This window comes from Poromitra crassiceps (assembly GCF_964638095.1).
Source record: "Poromitra crassiceps genome assembly, chromosome: 21".
Lineage (NCBI taxonomy): Eukaryota > Metazoa > Chordata > Actinopteri > Beryciformes > Melamphaidae > Poromitra > Poromitra crassiceps.
In genome coordinates this window covers 9,181,543-9,204,675 of record NC_139638.1, presented here as the reverse complement: position 1 = coordinate 9,204,675, position 23,133 = coordinate 9,181,543, and the positions used below count along the sequence as shown (strand labels likewise).

The following is a 23,133-nucleotide window of genomic DNA, read 5'->3' as shown; positions in this document are numbered from 1 at the left end:
GCGTTCATCTCTCTCAATGTTTGTCCTTGTCCGGGAACCTCATGCCCTCTGCATACTTGGTTGGTGTCTTGGTTGGTTCCACACGAGCCAAGCTGTGTGTGAGCACTTCCTGGTCACATGTGCTGGGTGGAGAGGGTATCCTGGTCACATGGTGCTGGGTGGAGGGGGTATCCTGTGTGTGTGTGTTTGTGTGTGTGTGTGTGTGTGTGTGTGTGTGTGTGTGTGTGTGTGTGTGTGTGTGCGTGCGTGCGTGCGTGCGTGCGTGCGTGCGTGCGTGTGTGTGCGTGCGTGCGTGAAAAATAGCCTCTAAAAAGTTCAACTCTGCTGCTCCACTTCACATGTGAGAAAAGGACTGACTGCTCCATCCACCCCCTGCTGTGCATGTCAGGGACCCTGTGGAGCGGGCGTGCTCTGCCTCTCGCACGCTGACATCATTAGCTCAGGCATGACATCATTAGCTCAGGCATGACATCATTAGCTCAGGCATGACATCATCAGCCCTGGGATGGGGTCTCCCTCCGACTCCCCATCCTCATCATGACGTTCACCACTTACTGCACAGCAGGGAGGCGGAGAGTATTGTGAGGTTGGCATGTGGCTTGTCATGGTACCTCCTGTGTGCTTTCTCTCCTCTCGCTTATAGCAAAGATAAAACTCAAATAAACACTTTCATTCCTTGGTAATTCACTTGACCTCCATGCCAAATTTAAAAGCCTCCTAGGGTGAAAACTGTACCCGTTAAAAGCGTGGTCAACTTTTTGTGGACCGACCGACCAACCAACACAGTGACTTAATAAATAAATTGTGTTTTTACGCGTGGCCACTAGGGGTTCCTTGTTTGTTTGTTTGTTTGTTTGTATGTATGTATGTATGTATATACGTATGTATGTATGTACTGTATGTGTACAGTAGTATGTATGTATGTATGTCCCCACCAGAAACTGGTTAGGTCGCCGATGATGTCACACTGATGATACCGAGCAATTGTGATGTCATCAGTGAAGATGTCATCAGTGATGTCACTCGAGCAATTGTGACGTAATTGGTGATGATGTCTTCACCAATGACTTCAACAATTGCTCGAGTGGCATCACTGATGACATCCCTGACACCATCACTGATGACATCATCACTGATTACATCACTGTTGACAATGACGTCATCATTGATCAGTGACTATTAACACTTCAGAGATTTAGGGGTGAACTGAGCATGAATGTAAACCAGTCTCCATACGGCCAAGTCCAGCCTGTCTATGGCCAGCCCAGTTACGCTCCCCTGGGTGCGGGGTATCCACCCACCTACAATGGCCCTACATCAGCCTACCAGACGTGGGCTCCCCCACAAGGTCCTGACAGGGGCCCTCCTACCCTGTACAGTCAAGGCGATATCCAGATAACCCAGGATCCGCCCAGGCCTGCCGTTTCTCAGCCATGCAACCAGGGAGCAATCAACCTGTCCGGGCCACACCCCTCCTACCCCCAGCAGTATGGGGCCCCGTCCAGCATGCAGCAGATCACCAATCAGATGACTGGGATGCAGATCACATCTGGATATGCTCCGCCCCACAGCTACCAGCCTCCAATCAGTGCTCCCTATCCTCCCTCACCTCTTCCATCCTCCACCCAAACCCCTCCACCTGCGTCCACTGCCCCCACCCAGCCGCCCCCTCCCAGTGACCATGCACCTCCTCAGCAATACTATGAAGGCTGTCCTCCTTCACAACCACAGTCAATCACCTCCTCTGCTCCTCCTCCCCCTCCTACCTCTCAGCAAGCCTTTCCTCACTCCTTCTCCAGTCCTGTGCCTCCGCCCCACCAAGCTCCCTCTCCACCAGTGTCCCAGCCACAGCAGCCCTACCCGCCCAGCCAGCTCCCCTCAGGCCCACCTCAGGCTTCTTCTTACTCCGCTGACCCCCCTCCTCTGAGAGCGCAGATGCCTCCCATATATATGGCCCACTCCAATCACCTGCCCCCAGGTCCACCGGGCCCACCGGGCCCCCCTGGACCTCTGCAGGAGCCTCTGCTTCATCCTGCCATGCGGGGAGGATACGTCCCTCAACAGAACCGAGCATTTGTGCAGGTGGAAGGCCCACCTCAGCCTGTCTATGCAGGCCCATATCACAGGCAACAGAACTACAAAGCCCCAGCACCACCAACCCCTGCTCCTGCTCCCCCGCCACAAAAAAGGTTTGACCCAGACATCCTCCCCAGCCCCATCCAGGTAATAGAAGATGACATGGATAAGAACAATGAGCCATTCATCACGGGGGTCAGGGGTCAGGCCCCGCCCCTCGTGACCACAAAGTTCCAGGTCAAAGATCGAGGGAACGCCAGCCCCAGGTTTATCCGATGCACGGTGTACAACATGCCGTGCACGTCCAACATGGCCGTGCAGTCTCGGGTGCCGTTGGCCGCCATAATCAAGCCCTTCGCCATGCTGCCGCCGGACGAGGCCCCTCCCCCCCTGGTGGACCATGGCGAGGGCGGTCCGATCCGCTGCAATCGCTGCAAGGCCTACATGTGCCCCTACATGCAGTTCATGGAGGGAGGTCGCCACTTCCAGTGTGGGCTCTGCAGCTGCGTCACAGAGGTGCCTCCCCATTACTTCGAGCATCTCAACTACACCGGGAAGCGGGTGGACTGCTATCGCCGGGCGGAGCTTTCGCTTGGCAGCTACGAGTTCCTGGTCACGGTCGACTACTGTAAGAACAGAAAGCTTCCTGAGCCTCCTGCCTTCATCTTCCTCATCGATGTTTCCTACAATGCTGTGAAGAGCGGCATGGTCAGCATTGTCTGCCATGAACTCAAGACCCTGCTCGACTACCTGCCCAGGGAGAACTCAGACGTGGACTGTGTGCGGGTGGGTTTCGTCACCTACAACAAGGTGTTGCACTTCTACAATGTCAAGTCAAGCCTGGCCCAGCCCCAAATGCTGGTGGTGTCGGACGTATCGGACATGTTTATGCCCCTGCTAGATGGTTTCCTGGTTGATTTCGACGAGAGCCGGGTGGTCATCGAGAGTTTGCTGGATAAGATCCCGGAGATCTTTGCGGACACGGAAACGGAGATGGTTTTTGGGAGGGAGACCGTTTTTGGACCCGTCGTCCAGGCAGGACTGGAGGCGCTCAAGGCTGCAGACTGTGCAGGGAAGCTGTTTGTGTTTCACACCTCTCTGCCCAACGCCATGGCTCCTGGCAAACTAAAGAACAGGGAGGACAAGAAGCTTGTCGGCACGGACAAAGAGAAGTCTCTGTTTAAGCCCCAGGTGGGTTTCTACGGCAGCCTGGCTAAGGACTGCGTAGCCCAGGGCTGCTGTGTGGACCTCTTCCTCTTCCCCAACGAGTACATAGACGTGGCCACACTGGGCGTGGTCCCCGTCTCCACAGGAGGCTCTGTCTACAAGTACACCTACTTCCAGGACCAGAGGGACCGCGAGCGCTTCCTGAACGACCTCCGACGAGACGTCCAGAAACCAGTCGGCTTTGACGCGCAAATGAGGGTGCGCACCAACGCAGGCATCCGAGCGACCGACTTCTTTGGCTCCTTCTTCATGAGCAACACCACCGATGTGGAGCTCGCAGGTCTGGACTGCGACAAGACCATCACCGTCGAATTCAGACACGACGACAAGCTCAGCGAGGAAACGGGAGTGCTCATCCAGTGTGCGGTGCTGTACACCAGCTGCGGCGGCCAAAGGCGCGTGCGGGTCCACAACATGGCCGTCAACTGCTGCTCTCGGCTCCCCGACCTGTACCGCAACTGCGAAACTGACGCCATCATCAATTTCCTCTCCAAATATGCATGTCGCAGTATCCTGAAGAGGCCCACCAAGATGGTCAGAGACAGCCTGGTCAACCGGTGTGGCCAGATGCTGGCCTGCTACCGTAACAACTGTGAAAGCAGCCCCTTCCCTGCTGGCCAGCTGATCCTGCCGGAGTCTATGAAGCTGCTACCAGTGTATCTGAACTCGGTGCTGAAGAGTGACGTGCTGTTGCCAGGCGCCGGCGTGTCGTTGGACGATCGGGCGTACCTGAGGCAGCTGCTCAGCTCCATGGACGTCTCAGAGAGCCAGGTGTTCTTCTACCCGCGCCTGCTGCGCCTGACAAAGTTGGACGGCGAGACTTTGCTGGCGGCCGTGAGGGACTCGGAGGTGCGACTGTCTAAAGACGGAGTTTACATCCTGGAGACGGGGCTCCACCTCTTCCTCTGGGTGGGATCCAATGCCCAGCACGAGCTGCTGCTCGGCATCTTCGGCACGCCAAGCTTCAGCCAGATAGACCCTAACATGGCAAGTCTGCCCGTGTTGGACAACCCCTTCTCTCAGAGACTCGGAGAGATCATCAAGTCCTTCAGAGCACAGCGATCACGATACATGAAGTTGATGGTGGTGAAACAGGGCGATAAAGCCGAGCTGAGATTCAGGCACTTCCTGGTTGAGGACACGACTGACAGTGCGGGAGCGTCATACATAGACTTCCTGTCCATCTTGGACAAGGAGATTCGCGAGCTTCTCAGCTAGCCTCCCCTCCCAGCCCCTTCACCTATACTGACGAAATCACGCTGTGGAAAAACCATATGTACATCACGATAAATAAATAAACTACAAAAAACCTCTGTTAAACATAAAATATAATTATAGTGATTGAAGCCATGGGCAGTGTAGTGTCTTTGCTATGATATTGATAGACTGAAGAAAATCAATACTATTCACTTGTTTCCTGTTTTCCCTGTTCCCTGGCTAATCACTAATATTTTCTGCCACTCCCCTCAAACTGCATGGCTCAACTTGCTCCTCCTGCTGGTGGAAACATGACATTACAAAAGAAAAAGTCACCTCTCAAAATATCAGTCATTAATATGTATTATTATACAATGGCCTTGACCTGGATGTCTGACTGTCTGGAGGGGCATTGATTCATTTCAGATAAGCATATGGCTCTGGCATAGTAGTCCTTAGCACTGTTCTAACTTAATACGCCACATTGACACTCGCTGAGGAATTGAATGATATTATTGTGTAAGGGTGCCTTGAGGAGATGGCCATCTTAGCTTATTCAATTTCTACATCATCGAATCACCTGAACTCTGCTGGTCTGCCTCCCCTCATGTGAAGCTGATGGTGAGACACATGAATTCAGATACAACTAAGACCGATGGGGACTTTCAAATGACTATATTCAGATGAAAGGCCTTACACACCGAGAGCGATGCAAATAAACAACACGAAATTGTGAGATGAATTTTGACCCTCCTGTCAATCACAGCAACAGATACGTGTACGTGTCGGAAGCGAATTTCTGAAAAATAAACACTGCTATATCGATCAGCGAAACTGACAACATGAAGTTACAGAAGACGGTATAGCTTATTTGCACTCAATTGAGTAGACACTAGTGCAATGCCCAGAATGTCTTTACCTGCAACAATGTTAGCATAATGCTAGCATAATAACAATACAATAAAGCCCTTGCTGTACAGGCTGGGAACAGTAGGTATATATGCACTGGCAAAATGTTTCTTCTGCACCACTAGTCATTGGTGGTGTTGGTTATTTGTATGACTCTGCCTACATCTAGACAGTATCAGAGATTTAACAGCGGCCGCCTGACTGCTGTGACAGCCTGGGTGGAAGATGTGTTTCTCTGGGAGACATCATTCAGCAAAAGAAGACAGAAGAGTCTCATAGCATCAATTGACTGGTACCCGGCACTACACTGTAAAATCATCCATTTGTGCTATTAGCTGAAGTTTTGTGAAATAAGAGAGGGGGCGGACACACATTCATTTATTGCATCCAAGAAATTAATTTCCTGTCAATAAACAAACTCTTTGGCCTTTATCGTTTTGTCTTGTTTTTTCGTTTCCATGGTCTTCACTCATTTCCTGACTTAAATGTAGGCTTTAAAAGATATGGCCATTTTGTTTTATTACCTTTGGTAATGCTACTGCTTATTCACCTTATGTTCAGACGCGGGGGTGGGCCAAATTCTTCCGGGTCGTGTTAACACTTCCGGCGGTCACGGCGCCAAATACAAATGAACGTCATGAAGAAGAGAGTTGTTTTTGTAGCGGACAGCGCAGGGGGTAAAACAAAGAACGTAGCCTACTACTAGGGGGTACGGTGGCTCAGTGGTAGAGCTGTCGCCTCACAGTTAGAAGGTCCTGAGTTCGATTCTCGCCTGGGACACTGTGAGCGCTGTGGTTGTGTGTCCCCCCATATCTTCAGTGCCTACTGCCCAGGTGGGGTATCTCATCGTAAGGGCCTTTCTCTCTGTGTGGAGTTTGCATGTTCTCGCCGTACCCCCCAGGGGGTTCCTCCGTATATAACCCCCCCACTAAAAACATGCAGAAGATCAGATCGTCATCGTCATCTGACCAGTGACGACAACATCCGAAGTTGGTCCCCGGGCGCTGTACGAGAAAGCGACCACTGCTCCTGGCCTGCCCCTCGGAGGAAAGGACATGCCTGGATGGGTTAAATGCAGAGGACACTTTTCACCGGCCACCGTCAGCATGAGTGTGTTGTGGCCGCATGCATGTATTGTGGTGTTCGTGTGACAATAAAAGACGGGCTTGTCCGTTACGAGAGTTTTTTACTTTGAGTTCGGTACACAGCCAGCAAGCGGAGTATCCACTGTTAGCCAGGTCAGATAACGTTATCGTCGACAATGACGAGCACTTTCTTGTAAAACATACCTGGACTCCAACAAAGAAAGCTTCAGATGATTTTCTCTCCTCCGAGCGCAGCTCGAGCCACTTACGTCTTATAAGACCCGCAGACGTTAACGTAATTCCCTGGAATGCGAGAATTAACGAGCCAGTTACATAGCGTTGCATTCTTAGACATTGCCATTTGCTTTTATTTTGTATGTTACATACAATTGGCTAAATTATTAGTTAAAGGAACACTCTGCCCATTTTCAACCAGCTTTGTATCATTAGAACATCAGTAGTATATCAGGAAACTGTAAACGGTTTTGAAGTCTGTCATTTAATTTGACAGTTATTGAGTGTTAAAGTGTGGACCAGTGACATCACTGGTCCACACTAACTCAAATCAACTCTCAATAACTGTCAAACTAGATGAATGATGAATAGTTTGACAGTTATTGAGAGTTGATTTGAGTTAATGAGTTATTCATTTGAGTTAGTGTGGAGCAGTGATGTCACTGGTCCACACTTTAACACTCAATAACTGTCAAATTAAATGACAGACTTCAAAACCGTTTACAGTTTTCTGATATACTACTGATGTTCTAATGATACAAAGCTGGTTGAAAATGGGCGGAGTGTTCCTTTAATTCAGAGTTAGATGATATTGGAGCAGCCAGCCATTTTTTTTTTTTGCCGGAAGTCGTCACATAAGGTGAACAGCCTTTGTTGTTTTCTCACAAGAGCACCCTACATGATTTCTCTCACATCAGCTTCTGTTTCCATTGGCTCAATGTGAATTATCCATGACTCAACGTATAGTTCCAATATTCCACAGCGTGTCCATACAGCGGCTCTTATATAGCACTGCTTATGTTCTGAACATTTCAATCGCAGTCAGAGAGACATTAACATTTTACCGCCCACAAGTCTTTCGACGCGTTCCATTCTGAAAGGGACTGTAATTACTGCACTCTGGTGAAGGCTTATGATGACTGACGAAGCCATCTGACTTACCCGCCCTTGACTCGGAGGAGGCAGTTCTGCTCCAATACCACTTCCTATTAAATCAAATGTTTAGTTTATTTGTCTCCAGGCCTCCTATAGGGAGTTGAGGCCTCCAGCTGTGCCCATGTGCTTATTCTTTTCCCCCTCCTTTTCCAATCAAATCTGTTGGGGGAGGGAGGGGGGGGGGGGTTGTTTCATCTGAACCATACAGTAAATCCACTAAGTGTAGAGGGGCAGAGGTAAGGGGGTGTAGTGGTAATGCAGAGAGGAGGAGGAGCTGTTTTGGTTTTATCCAGGTGCACAGTGATATGAATATTTGATCTGTGTGTGTGTGTGTGTGTGTGTGTGTGTGTGTGTGTGTGTGTGTGTGTGTGTGTGTGTGTGTGTGTGTGTGTGTGTGTGTGTGTGTGTGTGTGTGTGTGTGTGTGTCTGTGTGTCTGTGTGGCTGTGTGTGCGTGTGCGTGTGCGTGCGCGGGTGGGTGCGTGCGTGCGTGCGTGTGTGTGCGTGTGTGTGTGTGCGTGTGTGTGTGTGTGTGTGTGTGAGCACCCGTGTGGAGAGCCAGGAGTGGGAGGATCTCTCTCCTAATGAGGGGGTGAAGCAGAGCAAGGCAGCAGCTCTTGAGAAACCCAGTAGAACTCAAGGAACTGGTTCCCTGGATTTATATGAGCCAGCAGGTTCAGCTATATAATGCATGAAGGGAGGGGCATCTCAAAGGCATTCTCCCTGGGAAGGAGCTGAAAGACAGAGGAACCAACTCATATTCTGCCTGCCTTTCAAGTAACCTCCCGTGGCTTTCATTTAGACCATGAGATGAAACCTGGATCTCTTTGTCTGACCACTTTCTTCTGCTCTCTTTCCCAAATCAGTCTCTGGTGCTGGGCTGCCCTTCTCTTAAACTGAACAGTACACATTTCAATTGGTCATTTGTCACTGTTACACACACACACACACACACACACACACACACACACACACACACACACACACACACACACACACACACATATATATATATATATATATATGTGTCTGTGTGAAATGGACAATCTACTTTCACAAAATTGCTCACTCTGCTCTTGCAGGTTGTATTGAGATCCTTGTTTTTCATGCCCTACACTTCGCCCTGCATTTTTTTAGCCATCTCAGACACTCAGAGATTTGATTTAAATTTTGTCAGCAGAAAATTGTGTATGCTGTTATAAGGGGAGCTACAGTATGTACTGTAAAGACAGGTTTTTGACAACAGTGACCAGCAATGGCCAATCATAGCTAGTCAGTTAACTTGGTGTAAAAAAAGGTGGAAACAAACAACACATGCTTTATCATGGCTTTATAATTTACCTCAAATGTGAAGTAGTCTATTTTAATGTATATCTTTCACATATTTATGCCTTAACATTCCTTCTTGCAGCCATTGGTAAGCTTTAGCAGAAGTAACTGTTAGCACTTTATATTGAATCACAAATATTGCATTGTATCACAGCGCATCATTGTGGTGAGAAGGCTGACTGTAATACAGTACACTCGACTCACCTGCCACTTAATGAGCTCCACCTACACAACTTACACTCGACTCATCCGCCACTTAATGAGCTCCACCTACACAACTTGTGTTCAGAGCTGTGCTTCTGCTTCTGCACATCACTGCTGTGAAGAGCTGTTATTCCACCATGTGCTGTGACCTTTCTGTTAGCTGGAACAAGTCTGCCCCTTCCCTGCTGCCACCTTCTGACCCCTCTCATTACCTCCACCTGCCACCTTCTGACCCCTCTTATTACCTCCACCTGCCACCTTCTGACCCCTCTTATTACCTCCACCTGCCACCTTCTGACCCCTCTCATTACCTCCACCTGCCACCTTCTGACCCCTCTTATTACCTCCACCTGCCACCTTCTGACCCCTCTCATTACCTCCACCTGCCACCTTCTGACCCCTCTTATTACCTCCACCTGCCACCTTCTGACCCCTCTTATTACCTCCACCTGCCACCTTCTGACCCCTCTCATTACCTCCACCTGCCACCTTCTGACCCCTCTTATTACCTCCACCTGCCACCTTCTGACCCCTCTTATTACCTCCACCTGCCACCTTCTGACCCCTCTCATTAGCTCCACCTGCCACCTTCTGACCCCTCTCATTACCTCCACCTGCCACCTTCTGACCCCTCTTATTACCTCCACCTGCCACCTTCTGACCCCTCTTATTACCTCCACCTGCCACCTTCTGACCCCTCTTATTACCTCCACCTGCCACCTTCTGACCCCTCTCATTACCTCCACCTGCCACCTTCTGACCCCTCTCATTACCTCCACCTGCCACCTTCTGACCCCTCTTATTACCTCCACCTGCCACCTTCTGACCCCTCTTATTACCTCCACCTGCCACCTTCTGACCCCTCTTATTACCTCCACCTGCCACCTTCTGACCCCTCTTATTACCTCCACCTGCCACCTTCTGACCCCTCTCATTACCTCCACCTGCCACCTTCTGACCCCTCTCATTACCTCCACCTGCCACCTTCTGACCCCTCTTATTACCTCCACCTGCCACCTTCTGACCCCTCTTATTACCTCCACCTGCCACATTCTGACCCCTCTTATTACCTCCACCTGCCACCTTCTGACCCCTCTCATTACCTCCACCTGCCATGTTCTGACCCCTCTTATTACCTCCACCTGCCACCTTCTGACCCCTCTCATTACCTCCACCTGCCACCTTCTGACCCCTCTTATTACCTCCACCTGCCACCTTCTGACCTCTCTCATTACCTCCACCTGCCACCTTCTGACCCCTCTCATTACCTCCACCTGCCACCTTCTGACCCCTCTCATTACCTCCACCTGCCACCTTCTGACCCCTCTTATTACCTCCACCTGCCACCTTCTGACCCCTCTTATTACCTCCACCTGCCACCTTCTGACCCCTCTCATTACCTCCACCTGCCACCTTCTGACCCCTCTCATTACCTCCACCTGCCACGTTCTGACCCCTCATTACCTCCACCTGCCACCTTCTGACCCCTCTTATTACCTCCACCTGCCACCTTCTGACCCCTCTTATTACCTCCACCTGCCACGTTCTGACCCCTCATTACCTCCACCTGCCACCTTCTGACCCCTCTCATTACCTCCACCTGCCACCTTCTGACCCCTCTCATTACCTCCACCTGACACCTTCTGACCCCTCTTATTACCTCCACCTGCCACCTTCTGACCCCTCTCATTACCTCCACCTGCCACCTTCTGACCCCTCTCATTACCTCCACCTGCCACCTTCTGACCCCTCTCATTACCTCCACCTGCCACCTTCTGACCCCTCTTATTACCTCCACCTGCCACCTTCTGACCCCTCTCATTACCTCCACCTGCCACCTTCTGACCCCTCTTATTACCTCCACCTGCCACGTTCTGACCCCTCATTACCTCCACCTGCCACCTTCTGACCCCTCTTATTACCTCCACCTGCCACCTTCTGACCCCTCTTATTACCTCCACCTGCCACGTTCTGACCCCTCATTACCTCCACCTGCCACCTTCTGACCCCTCTCATTACCTCCACCTGCCACCTTCTGACCCCTCTCATTACCTCCACCTGCCACCTTCTGACCCCTCTCATTACCTCCACCTGCCACCTTCTGACCCCTCTTATTACCTTCAACTGCCACCTTCTGACCCCTCTCATTACCTCCACCTGCCACCTTCTGACCCCTCTTATTACCTCCACCTGCCACCTTCTGACCCCTCTCATTACCTCCACCTGCCACCTTCTGACCCCTCTTATTACCTCCACCTGCCACCTTCTGACCCCTCTCATTACCTCCACCTGCCACCTTCTGACCCCTCTCATTACCTCCACCTGCCACCTTCTGACCCCTCTCATTACCTCCACCTGCCACCTTCTGACCCCTCTCATTACCTCCACCTGCCACCTTCTGACCCCTCTCATTACCTCCACCTGCCACCTTCTGACCCCTCTCATTACCTCCACCTGCCACCTTCTGACCCCTCTCATTACCTCCACCTGCCACCTTCTGACCCCTCTCATTACCTCCACCTGCCACCTTCTGACCCCTCTCATTACCTCCACCTGCCACCTTCTGACCCCTCTCATTACCTCCACCTGCCACCTTCTGACCCCTCTCATTACCTCCACCTGCCACCTTCTGACCCCTCTTATTACCTCCACCTGCCACCTTCTGACCCCTCTTATTACCTCCACCTGCCACCTTCTGACCCCTCTTATTACCTCCACCTGCCACCTTCTGACCCCTCTCATTACCTCCACCTGCCACCTTCTGACCCCTCTCATTACCTCCACCTGCCACCTTCTGACCCCTCTTATTACCTCCACCTGCCACCTTCTGACCCCTCTCATTACCTCCACCTGCCACCTTCTGACCCCTCTTATTACCTCCACCTGCCACCTTCTGACCCCTCTTATTACCTCCACCTGCCACCTTCTGACCCCTCTTATTACCTCCACCTGCCACGTTCTGACCCCTCTCATTACCTCCACCTGCCACCTTCTGACCCCTCTCATTACCTCCTGCTGTCACCTTCTGACCCCTCTCATTACCTCCACCTGCCATCTTCTGACCCCTCTTATTACCTCCACCTGCCACCTTCTGACCCCTCTCATTACCTCCACCTGCCACCTTCTGACCCCTCTCATTACCTCCACCTGACACCTTCTGACCCCTCTTATTACCTCCACCTGCCACCTTCTGACCCCTCTCATTACCTCCACCTGCCACCTTCTGACCCCTCTCATTACCTCCACCTGCCACCTTCTGACCCCTCTCATTACCTCCACCTGCCACCTTCTGACCCCTCTTATTACCTCCACCTGCCACCTTCTGACCCCTCTCATTACCTCCACCTGCCACCTTCTGACCCCTCTTATTACCTCCACCTGCCACCTTCTGACCCCTCTCATTACCTCCACCTGCCACCTTCTGACCCCTCTCATTACCTCCACCTGCCACCTTCTGACCCCTCTTATTACCTCCACCTGCCACCTTCTGACCCCTCTTATTACCTCCACCTGCCACCTTCTGACCCCTCTCATTACCTCCACCTGCCACCTTCTGACCCCTCTCATTACCTCCACCTGCCACCTTCTGACCCCTCTCATTACCTCCACCTGCCACCTTCTGACCCCTCTTATTACCTCCACCTGCCACCTTCTGACCCCTCTCATTACCTCCACCTGCCACCTTCTGACCCCTCTCATTACCTCCACCTGCCACCTTCTGACCCCTCTCATTACCTCCACCTGCCACCTTCTGACCCCTCTTATTACGAGGTTGTGTATTCTGTGCCTTTGTTTGTTTGTTTGTCAGGAGAATTAAGGGAAAACTTTTCTTGTAATTCTTCATGAAACTTGGTGGAAAGGTCAAAGAAGAACCCATAACATTTTGGAGTGTATCTGCTTGTACATTTGCACAAGCAGCCTACAACATCTGACTTTTACCTCTAACCACCATTCCATCTCTGCAATCTATTGATTTGTATTTGTTTTGTATCTGTATTTTGTTCTTGTTATTTAGTTTTGTTTACTGTATTACTTTTCTATGTATTGTAAAGCGTCTTTGAGTTCCCCAGAAAAGCGCTATATAAAACATATGTATTATTATTATTATTATTAGTATTATTATCATACAAGACTGAACTATTGGCCTTGCAAGAGGTCTGCGCTCTCCCAGTGGCCTTCGAGTTAACAAGTTTTCACACCATTCTCTGTAAACTCTAGAAACTGTAGTGTCTGGAAATCACTTAGCATCTTGTCTGGAAATCACTTAGCATCTTGTCTGGAAATCACTTAGCATCTTGTCTGGAAATCACTTAGCATCTTGTCTGGAAATCACTTAGCATCTTGTCTGGAAATCACTTAGCATCTTGTCTGGAAATCACTTAGCATCTTGTCTGGAAATCACTTAGCATCTTGTCTGGAAATCACTTAGCATCTTGCCCATTCTAATGTTTGGTTGAACAAAAAATAAACTTATTCACCGTGTCTGCAAGCTTTAGTTGCTGGCACATTATTCTCAATTTGGAGGAGCAGGCTATTTACTTTCACAAGCAGGTGTGCTTAATAAGTGAGTGTATTTAAAAATGCATCTTAGGTGCATCAGTCATTGATTCCATTTCGAGATGTGTATCGATCAAAGATACAGATGGAGAGATATACACACCTATCCCAAAGGGCGAGAGAGAGAGACAGAGAGAGACACAGAGAGAGAGAGAGAATGAGAGAGAGAGAGAGAGAGAGAGAGCGAGAGAGAGAGAGAGAGAGAGAGAGACAGAGAGAGAATGAGAGAGAGAGAGAGAGAGAGAGAGAGAATGAGAGAGAGAGAGAGAGAGAGAGAGAGAGAGAGGGGGAGAGAGAGAGAGAGAGAGAATGAGAGAGAGAGAGAGAGAGAGAGAGAGAGACAGAGAGAGAGAGAGAGAGAGAGAGAGAGAGAGAGAGAATATGAGAGAGGTAAGCCAAAGGACACATTGTCAGCACCTGTGTCAGCTCCATCAGACCGGACAGACCCATGGTGGTTCAGGGACCACGGCCAGCGTCACTACCTGCCCTGAGGCAGGTCATTAAGAGGAAATACTAACCTTTCCAAGTCCTCCAGCAACATTGACCTGGACACACTTATGGTCAGTTCTCTAATGACCCACTGAGGACCTTTAAATAGCTGCGTCTGTGCAGCCTCGTGGCCAGAATAAAATGCCAGCATTGTACTTTTCTGCAATCCACAGATATGTGCAATAATTATGATAATAATTTCTGCAACAAAATATGTTTCATAACACGTTTATTCGTCAAAGAGTCTTCTATTGAAATAGCATGGTATAGCCAGTAAGGCTGTTGGGGCCGGGATGGATGAAGAGCCGTACTTGCCTTTCATACCAGAGGGCCGTGTGTTCAATTCCCAGTCAGGATCACAGCGTTTCCAAAGTCTACATTTCAACATAAGTCACATTTAACATTTTTGTTATTTAACCCATTGGTAGAATGCAGAGGACATGTAACTGTTTAGTTAAACTTGCATTCCAGGAATATTGTGCTCTTAAGATGACGTTAGTGGAGTGGACGTTAGGTTGCGCACCTATGTTAGGTTGCGTAACCTATGTGCGATTCGAAATAACGCATCCGAGATAGAAACGTTATGAATATAGCCACGTTATAAACAACAAACTAACGCTGGTGATCCGTATGGAATCAGTGTTACTCGAAATGCTTAAAGGTTATATCAATTTGGTCATTCAGTGGCATTTTACTGCCATACATAACTAACTAGTGGCTAATATTATTAGCCACAGAAACTAGCGCTGAACCGGAAGAACAAATACGTTTGCGTTGAACGCGGAAGAGAGAAAAAGTGGGCGTGGTGAATAAGGTGAATACTGCTGATGAACTACGTACAGTACCTTGTGTTTTTCTCTATGCTTGTCCTATATAATTACCTCCGCCAACGAGGCAGTAATTAGTGATGAGTTGACTGTTGTCTGTCTGTCTGTTTGTCAGCAGGCAGGATATCTCAAAAGGTGAGTAAGGGATTTGCACAAAACTTTGTAGAAAAGTAGCTCTGATAACTAGGGGTGTGCCACCTTAGGCACCTCACGATTCGATTCGATTACGATTAAGGGTGCTACGATTCGATTATTAAAAGATTACAATTAATCACGATTTTCGATGCATCTTTTTCACCAAACAGGATTTTTTTTAAGCAAGGTGTATTTGTCAGTATCCATTAATTAAAGTAAACAAACAAATGTACCTCCATTATCTTCAGTTGCGACTGAAGTCCACGCATCACATGTTACAGCCACCCTGCATGCTTTCTTCAGTGATTCTAGTTTCCAGTACTTCGGTTTTGGCCTCGTTTTACAGTTAAGGAACTGCTTTCCGGGCAAAATACCGTATTTTTTGCAAATAAAGCAAAAAAAAAAAAAAAAAAAAAAAAAAAAAAAAATTGCAATTTTTTGCAAATCGATAATCGAACATTGTGAATCGATTTTAATCATCATGTGACTAATCGCGATGCATCGATTATACGATTAATCGGCACACCCCTACTGATAACTGATGAACTTTCCACGCTCACCTGGCATGGCAGGTGGGCCAATCAAAATAAGGCGCTATATAAGGTTGGTCAAGGAAGAAGACTCAGAGACTGTCTGCACTCTCTGATTGTGCTCTCTATCAGAGACATGCACTCGACTGTGTCTGGCTCAAGTCTCACTTGAGAGACCGGCTACCCTCCTCAGGGAGGAGCTCGCTCGCAGGTCGTCAGACAACTAAGGAACTCACACAAACTGGCTATCCAAGATGTCGAACAAACCCCTATATAGACTCCTAAATGGTAGCAGATTTCTTTTAAATAATATAATATTTCAGTTTAGATCATTGCAATTTACACTTTAGATTTTTAGTCTATTGATGTTTTAGTGTAGGAGCAAAATAATTCATTAATCACTTGTCTTTATGAATTTGTGTAATTCTGAAAGCAGACATGAAAAACAGGCAGCATCCGACAGCACCGACGCACGTGTTGTCATGGCTTTATTGTCATTAGTTCTTAATGAGGATGAACATGTAAGTGTGATTGTCCTCAACGTGTACAGACACAGCTGACTGGAAATCCATCATGAAATGAGGTCTGAAATGAGGTCTGAAATGAGCCTTTAGAGATTGGAGGAATGTGTCCTAATGTAATGTTCGTCTGAGACAAACTTCAGGCAGATCAGGGCCGGTTGCATAAAACAGATTGTGTGTTCTGCTGAGATCCAGTACCCAGACAGATAGATAGACATAGAGACACAGAGTGACAGAGGACAGGGAGACACACTGAGAGACAGACAGAGAGGGAGAGAGAGAGACAGAGAGAGAGAGACAGAGAGACAGAGAGAGAGAGAGAGAGAGAGACAGAGACAGAGACAGAGACAGAGACAGAAACAGAGACAAAAAAGACAGAGAGAGAGAGAGACAGAGAGAGAGACACAGAGAGACAGAGAGAGAGAGAGAGAGAGAGACACACAGAGAGACAGAGAGAGACAGAGAGAGAGAGAGAGAGAGAGAGAGAGACAGAGAGACAGAGAGAGAGAGAGAGAGAGAGAGAGACACACAGAGAGACAGAGAGAGACAGAGAGAGAGACAGAGAGAGACAGAGAGACAGAGAGAGAGACAGAGACAGAGACAGAGACAGAGACAGAGACAGAGACAAAAAAGACAGAGAGAGAGAGAGACAGAGAGAGAGAGACAGCGAAAGAGGGAGAGAGAGAGTGGAAGGGCATATGGAACTGTCCTTGCCAATGTGATCATGTGAGTTTGTCAAACACACACATGGTCATTGTGGACACAGCAGGTCTGGTCAGAGTCACTAATCTGCCCCCTGGTGCTGGGAGTGTCTGCTGCATCCCAAATAAGATTTAGGACCAGGACAGCTGTGGCTGAGGAGAGCCAAGAAGTGCAAGTGTCACTGTGTGTGTGTGTGTGTGTGTGTGTGTGTGTGTGTGTGTGTGTGTGTGTGTGTGTGTGTGTGTGTGTGTGTGTGTGTGTGTGTGTGTGTGTGCGCGCGCGCGTGCATGTGCGTGTGCGTGTGTCTGTCAGATGAGATGAAAATATACGTGAGGAATACTATATCCCACGGCAGGTAATTATACGCACTCTTTTGTCACAATTTTTCATACTTTCATACTCTAATTGAAGTAGTAAGGTCCTCCATGGTAAATGTAATGACTCTTGGCTTATGAAACCCTTTCAAATCAAAACATATTGCACGAAAGCAGACAGAAATATTGAACATTCTCGCTCTCAGACGGGTGTTATACAGTACCTGCCCTTGTGTTTCAACCTTTTGACTTTCTTCTCCACAATGGGCCTTTTTCACAGCCGCCGTTTTGTGTCTAGAAGGCAGGGTAAACACAGGTGCAACCAACTCTCTAATTAGGGCCCCAGCACTGGAACACCTAAACGGACTGGAAGTTGGAAACCCCTATTCATGTTTTGGTACACCTGTGTTACTTCCTGCATTTTAGACACAAAATGGCTGCTGTGAAAAAGGCATTATACTTGCTCTCATTGATTGTGGGAAACACTACACCTAAATTGTCAAAATGCGATCACATTCCTGCAATTTGCAAAACTTAATCAAAACCAATTAAACTGCTGTTCTCCAGCTCTAATAATGAGAGGTGTGCCTTTCAAATATGCATCATTGATCATAACAGAAGGGACAGATTGAGTGATAAATCAGCTCTGTCAGGGTGCTACTGCGCAAAGTGCGCACGACCCGTGGGCCGCACAATGGCTCCATACTGGTGAACAGCTTACATCCAAATTAATTGGCGGCCATTTTTCCATCTCGTAGCTGTTTGATACATCCATGGTCTGTCCTCTCTCTCTCGACCTTCTAACAGAGTGCATACTTATTGTTAGGTGCTCAACTTGTTTTCTCGTGTCGTTTTGATGAATGAAAAAACGTTATCCCAGGTGATTAAGTCTATTGTTGCAGCTTATGACTCAGGACTTGCTGACTGATTGACTCTACATGGGCGCTATATCTACTGTTCACTTTATCATGTGCGTATACTTCTCTCAAGTTGATCACAGCCAGACTAATGGAAAGGTAAAAATGAATGTCACCTAGATATGGACAAAGAAGAATGAGATGTTTTAGTCAATTTATGAAGAGTGTCCAAAAATCCATTTAGGATGACTGATTGATTGATTGATTGATTGATTGATTGATTGATTGATTGATTGATTGATTGATTGATTGATTGATTTTATTTTGGATAACGAATAACAAAATCCGAGGGCATGGTGGCACAGTGGTAAGCGCTGTCGCCTCACAGCTAGAAGGTCCTGGGTTCGATTCCCACCTGGGATGCTGTGAGCGCTGAAGGAATGCGTGCCCGTCCGCATGTCCTCGAGTGCCCACCGCCCGCCCGGGTGGGGTCGTCAAACGGGCCTTTCTGTGTGGAGTTTGAATGTTCTCCCCGTGCCCCCTGGGGGTTTCCTTCATATAGGAACCCCTCACCAAAACATGCAATATCCTGGTTGCTGAAGTGGTGCCTCCTCATGGTCATTCGGGGCGACTGTTCGGAGGGAGGGGAACTCGTTGGAATAGTGCGATCCTCCCACGTGCTATGTCCTACCGGTGAAGCTTCCCCTGTCAGGTGAAAAGAAGCGGCTGGCTAACTGCCCATGTCTCGGAGGAAGCATGGAGCCAGTTTCGGCTCTCCCCAGATTGGCAGAGGGTGGCGCAGCAACCAGGCTAAATCAATTAAAATTAGCACTAATGGGGGATAAAAATGGGATAAAAGGTTTTTCTTGTCATTTCTTGTCATTGCGCGTGTGTTCACCTGTTGCCTAAAATGCTAGTTAATAAAGTGTAGTCTTTCTTGTGTGACCTGGTGTCAGAGAAGTGCTGCAGGAACTGCGGGAGTGCTGTGAGTTTGACGCCATGAAAGAAGAAGCCATTCGAGACAGAGTGGTAATTCAGCGTTGTCGACCGGGACGTCTCCCAAAAGCTGCAAATTAAAGCTTGTTGAAGCGGTTCAAATAGCCTGTCAGAGCTGATTATATGAAAGCAAAATGCTGCTGTAGAGACGCTATGAGGTGCAGCAGAGGAGCAGGATGCTATGAGGTACAGCTGCAGCAGAGGAGCAGGATGCTATGAGGTACAGCTGCAGCAGAGGAGCAGGATGCTATGAGGTATACAGCTGCAGCAGAGGAGCAGGATGTTATGAGGTGCAGAGGAGCAGGATGCTATGAGGTACAGCTGCAGCAGAGGAGCAGGATGCTATGAGGTACAGCTGCAGCAGAGGAGCAGGATGTTATGAGGTGCAGCTGCAGCAGAGGAGCAGGATGTTATGAGGTGCAGCTGCAGAAGAGGAGCAGGATGCTATGAGGTACAGCTGCAGAAGAGGAGCAGGATGCTATGAGGTGCAGCTGCAGAAGAGGAGCAGGATGCTATGAGGTGCAGCTGCAGAAGAGGAGCAGGATGCTATGAGGTACAGCTGCAGAAGAGGAGCAGGATGCTATGAGGTACAGCTGCAGAAGAGGAGCAGGATGCTATGAGGTACAGCTGCAGAAGAGGAGCAGGATGCTATGAGGTACAGCTGCAGAAGAGGAGCAGGATGCTATGAGGTGCAGCTGCAGAAGAGGAGCAGGATGCTATGAGGTACAGCTGCAGCAGAGGAGCAGAATGTTATGAGGTGCAGCTGCAGAAGAGGAGCAGGTTGCTATGAGGTGCAGCTGCAGCAGAGGAGCAGGTTGCTATGAGGTGCAGCTGCAGCAGAGGAGCAGGACGCTATGAGGTGCAGCTGCAGCAGAGGAGCAGGATGCTATGAGTCGCAGCTGCAGCAGAGGAGCAGGATGTTATGAGGTGCAGCTGCAGAAGAGGAGCAGGTTGCTATGAGGTGCAGCTGCAGCAGAGGAGCAGGATGCTATGAGGTGCAGCTGCAGCAGAGGAGCAGGATGCTATGAGGTATACAGCTGCATCAGAGGAGCAGGATGCTATGAGGTACAGCTGCATCAGAGGAGCAGGATGTTATGAGGTGCAGCTGCAGCAGAGGAGCAGGATGCTATGAGGTGCAGCTGCAGCAGAGGAGAAAAGTGCTGTGGAGAGACATGTAAGAGAAACAGAAGAGACAACGTGACAACAGGCAGGAGATGCGTGTTCACAGTAGGGATGGGACTGATCCGATCCAATATCGGTATCGAGTGCCGATACTGACATAATTCACGAATCGGATCCAGCGCTGGCCGCAATTTGCCCATGTATAATAGTATCCTTCTTTGCCTTGTATATTTTCTTAATTTTGTCTGCTTTTTGCAAGGTATATGTTTTTTTTTTTATCTTTAATTGGCCAAATCTTTGCCTATACTGTATATTCAAAAAAAATATCGGTATCGGAATAATATCGGTATCGGCAGATATCCAAATTCAGGTATCGGAATCGGATCGGAAGTAACCGTCACGTGCATGTGATGAAACGGCTAATTTTGCTCTTGCGTGCAAAAGCAAAGAAATGGGTTGGTTTGTAAAAAGATGTGATGATATGTATTGTTGAGATTGGAGGCTATATAACACTACACTTTGCATAATGGATGTGAAGAAAGCAGGAAGTAAATGGTGGACATCTGCATTCATGTGTTGCCTCAAAATATCCCTTGTGTCAGCAGATTAAGCTTAATAATAATGGTGTCAACAAGCCTCCATTCTCCTTCAACTGTAGCATGACACTAACTCTGCCATATATATTTGGCTTAAGCTACATTTGCCATTACAGCCCCAAACACGATCCAATTTCCGCGTAATTGCTAACGTTTCATTTCGTTGAATCGCTGCCGACGTGCGAGTTATCCACCTGGAAGTACAGCCCATCTGTTTGTTTACAGACATGATGTTTGGTCGTATAGCCCGTTATCACACAAGCATGTCTTCAGTGACTTCATCCCCACTGGCTCCACCAGTAATCAAGATGTTTGGACTCAGATATGAGTCACGTATGTAATATGTCATCATCGCTGTTGTGGAAATAAATCATGAAGTAACATCAAGAGAAATGGATATTGTCTCATCAGTAATGTTCTCCAGACTTTTATGCATTCATATTATATTGTTCCCTCCATCCATCTCCTGCAGCCCAGAGCAGATGTTGCTTCTCTGGGTCCAGATGGAGCTCAGGGACTCCTTTTCCCCTTTTCCTCATCTCCATCCCGTCCTCTTCATTCTCTCTCCTGCCCTCTCCTCTTGTCTCCTCGTCTCCCTCGTCCCCTCTAGTCTTCTACTCTTCTTCTCTTCGCCTGTGCTCCAGCCCAGGAGGATTGTGGAATCATCTTCTCATTATGATCCTGTGTACATGATGCCAAGCAGCATGCTGCACCAATCCACACAGGTCATCACTGAATTCCTCACAGGCTGCTGGGGAGGGAAGGGAGAAGCGGGAGGAGGAGGAGGAGGAGGAGGAGGAGGAGGAGGAGGAGGAGGAGGAGGAGGAGGAGGAGGAGGAGGAGGAGGAGGAGGAGGAGGGAGGGGAGGGGAGGGGAGGGGAGGGGAGGGGCTGGAGGCATAATACTCTTCATATATCTCACATCTGTGCCTGTCAGAGCTGGTCTAGACGAGAGGAGGAGTGATATGCCACGCTGCACTCACAAAGCAGGACCACAAACAAACAAACAAAGCAACGCTAGTTGGGGAGGTAGTTTCACAACATGTAACTCAACTACCGGTAATGCACGCACGCACGCACGCACACACACACACACACACACACACACACACACACACACACACACACACACACACACACACACACACACACACACGACCGAAGACAATCTCCTGGGCAGAGATAATGAATGAATGAATGGATAGAAGCCAATCCATAGTAGGCCCAGGCCACCAATTTCCTGGTGGGATCAACACATTACAGCAGCATTATCTGTATGTGACAAAGCATGTTCGCTCCACAGATTGTCCGACCAGAAATGAGATGGAAAGAGGAAGATTGTGTCATAACAAATGACCCAGAGAGATGGAGGGTTCCAATCTGCTCTGCAGGAGGAAAACACACAGGAGGATAACAGCACGGACACAATTCATATGGAACTAATATGACTACAAGATGGACTCAACAACGTAATCAAGGGGCTCTACCTTACTCATATATCTTATCGACACGTTGATTTAGGATTCAGAGAGCTTGAGGCCTAAACATTTGTCTCTTCATTGAACTGAAACAAAGCAAATTGCCTCCCAACTGATGCTCTGACCAGGGAGCTCATTGCACCTCATACACAATCAATTTGCAGGAACACATGGCCGAGCTCCATCTGATAGTTGTATGTTAGAAGCTTTCTCACCTGGGTACAAAGCAACTTTCGCTGCCCGTCACGGGGAGTTGCAGCAAAGTGGTGAATGAATTCTTGGGCTAAATGTTCCCTACAGCAGCAGCTGTTCACAGACACCACGCTGGCTGCTTTATACACATGATGTAATAGAGTGTGTTTGCAACACAATCAATCATTTCAACAGGTCGCCGATTGGAGTTGTTTGTGAAGCTGTTTCGTTCTGTCTTTGTGTGTCCTCAGGTTCTGTCTCTAGTTCTTTCAGATTGGACCACGTTGCAGAGCCGGCGCATTTTGCAAGCAGCTGCAAATTTCAGCTCTCAATTGCCTCATTGATCTGAACTGAGCTTTAGGGTCAAAATGCTATCGCCGTCCGGTCGCATTAGCCTATAGTACACACCTGGCTGCTTCATTAGCCTGTAGTACACACCTGGCTGCTTCATTAGCCTATAGTACACACCTGGCTTGCATTAGCCTATAGTACACACCTGGCTTGCATTAGCCTATAGTACACACCTGGCTTGCATTAGCCTATAGTACACACCTGGCTTGCATTAGCCTATAGTACACACCTGGCTTGCATTAGCCTATAGTACACACCTGGCTGCTTCGACT

The 23,133-nt window shown here is 48.6% G+C and overlaps 1 pseudogene across 1 annotated transcript; it reads left to right on the top strand.

The window, feature by feature from the left end:
• Window positions 1–1,212: 1,212 nt before the first annotated feature.
• LOC310795236 (protein transport protein Sec24C pseudogene) lies at window positions 1,213–4,521 on the top strand (annotated as a pseudogene). Its single transcript has one exon. The product of its transcript is annotated as a protein transport protein Sec24C pseudogene (transcript).
• The last annotated feature ends 18,612 nt before the right edge of the window (window positions 4,522–23,133 follow it).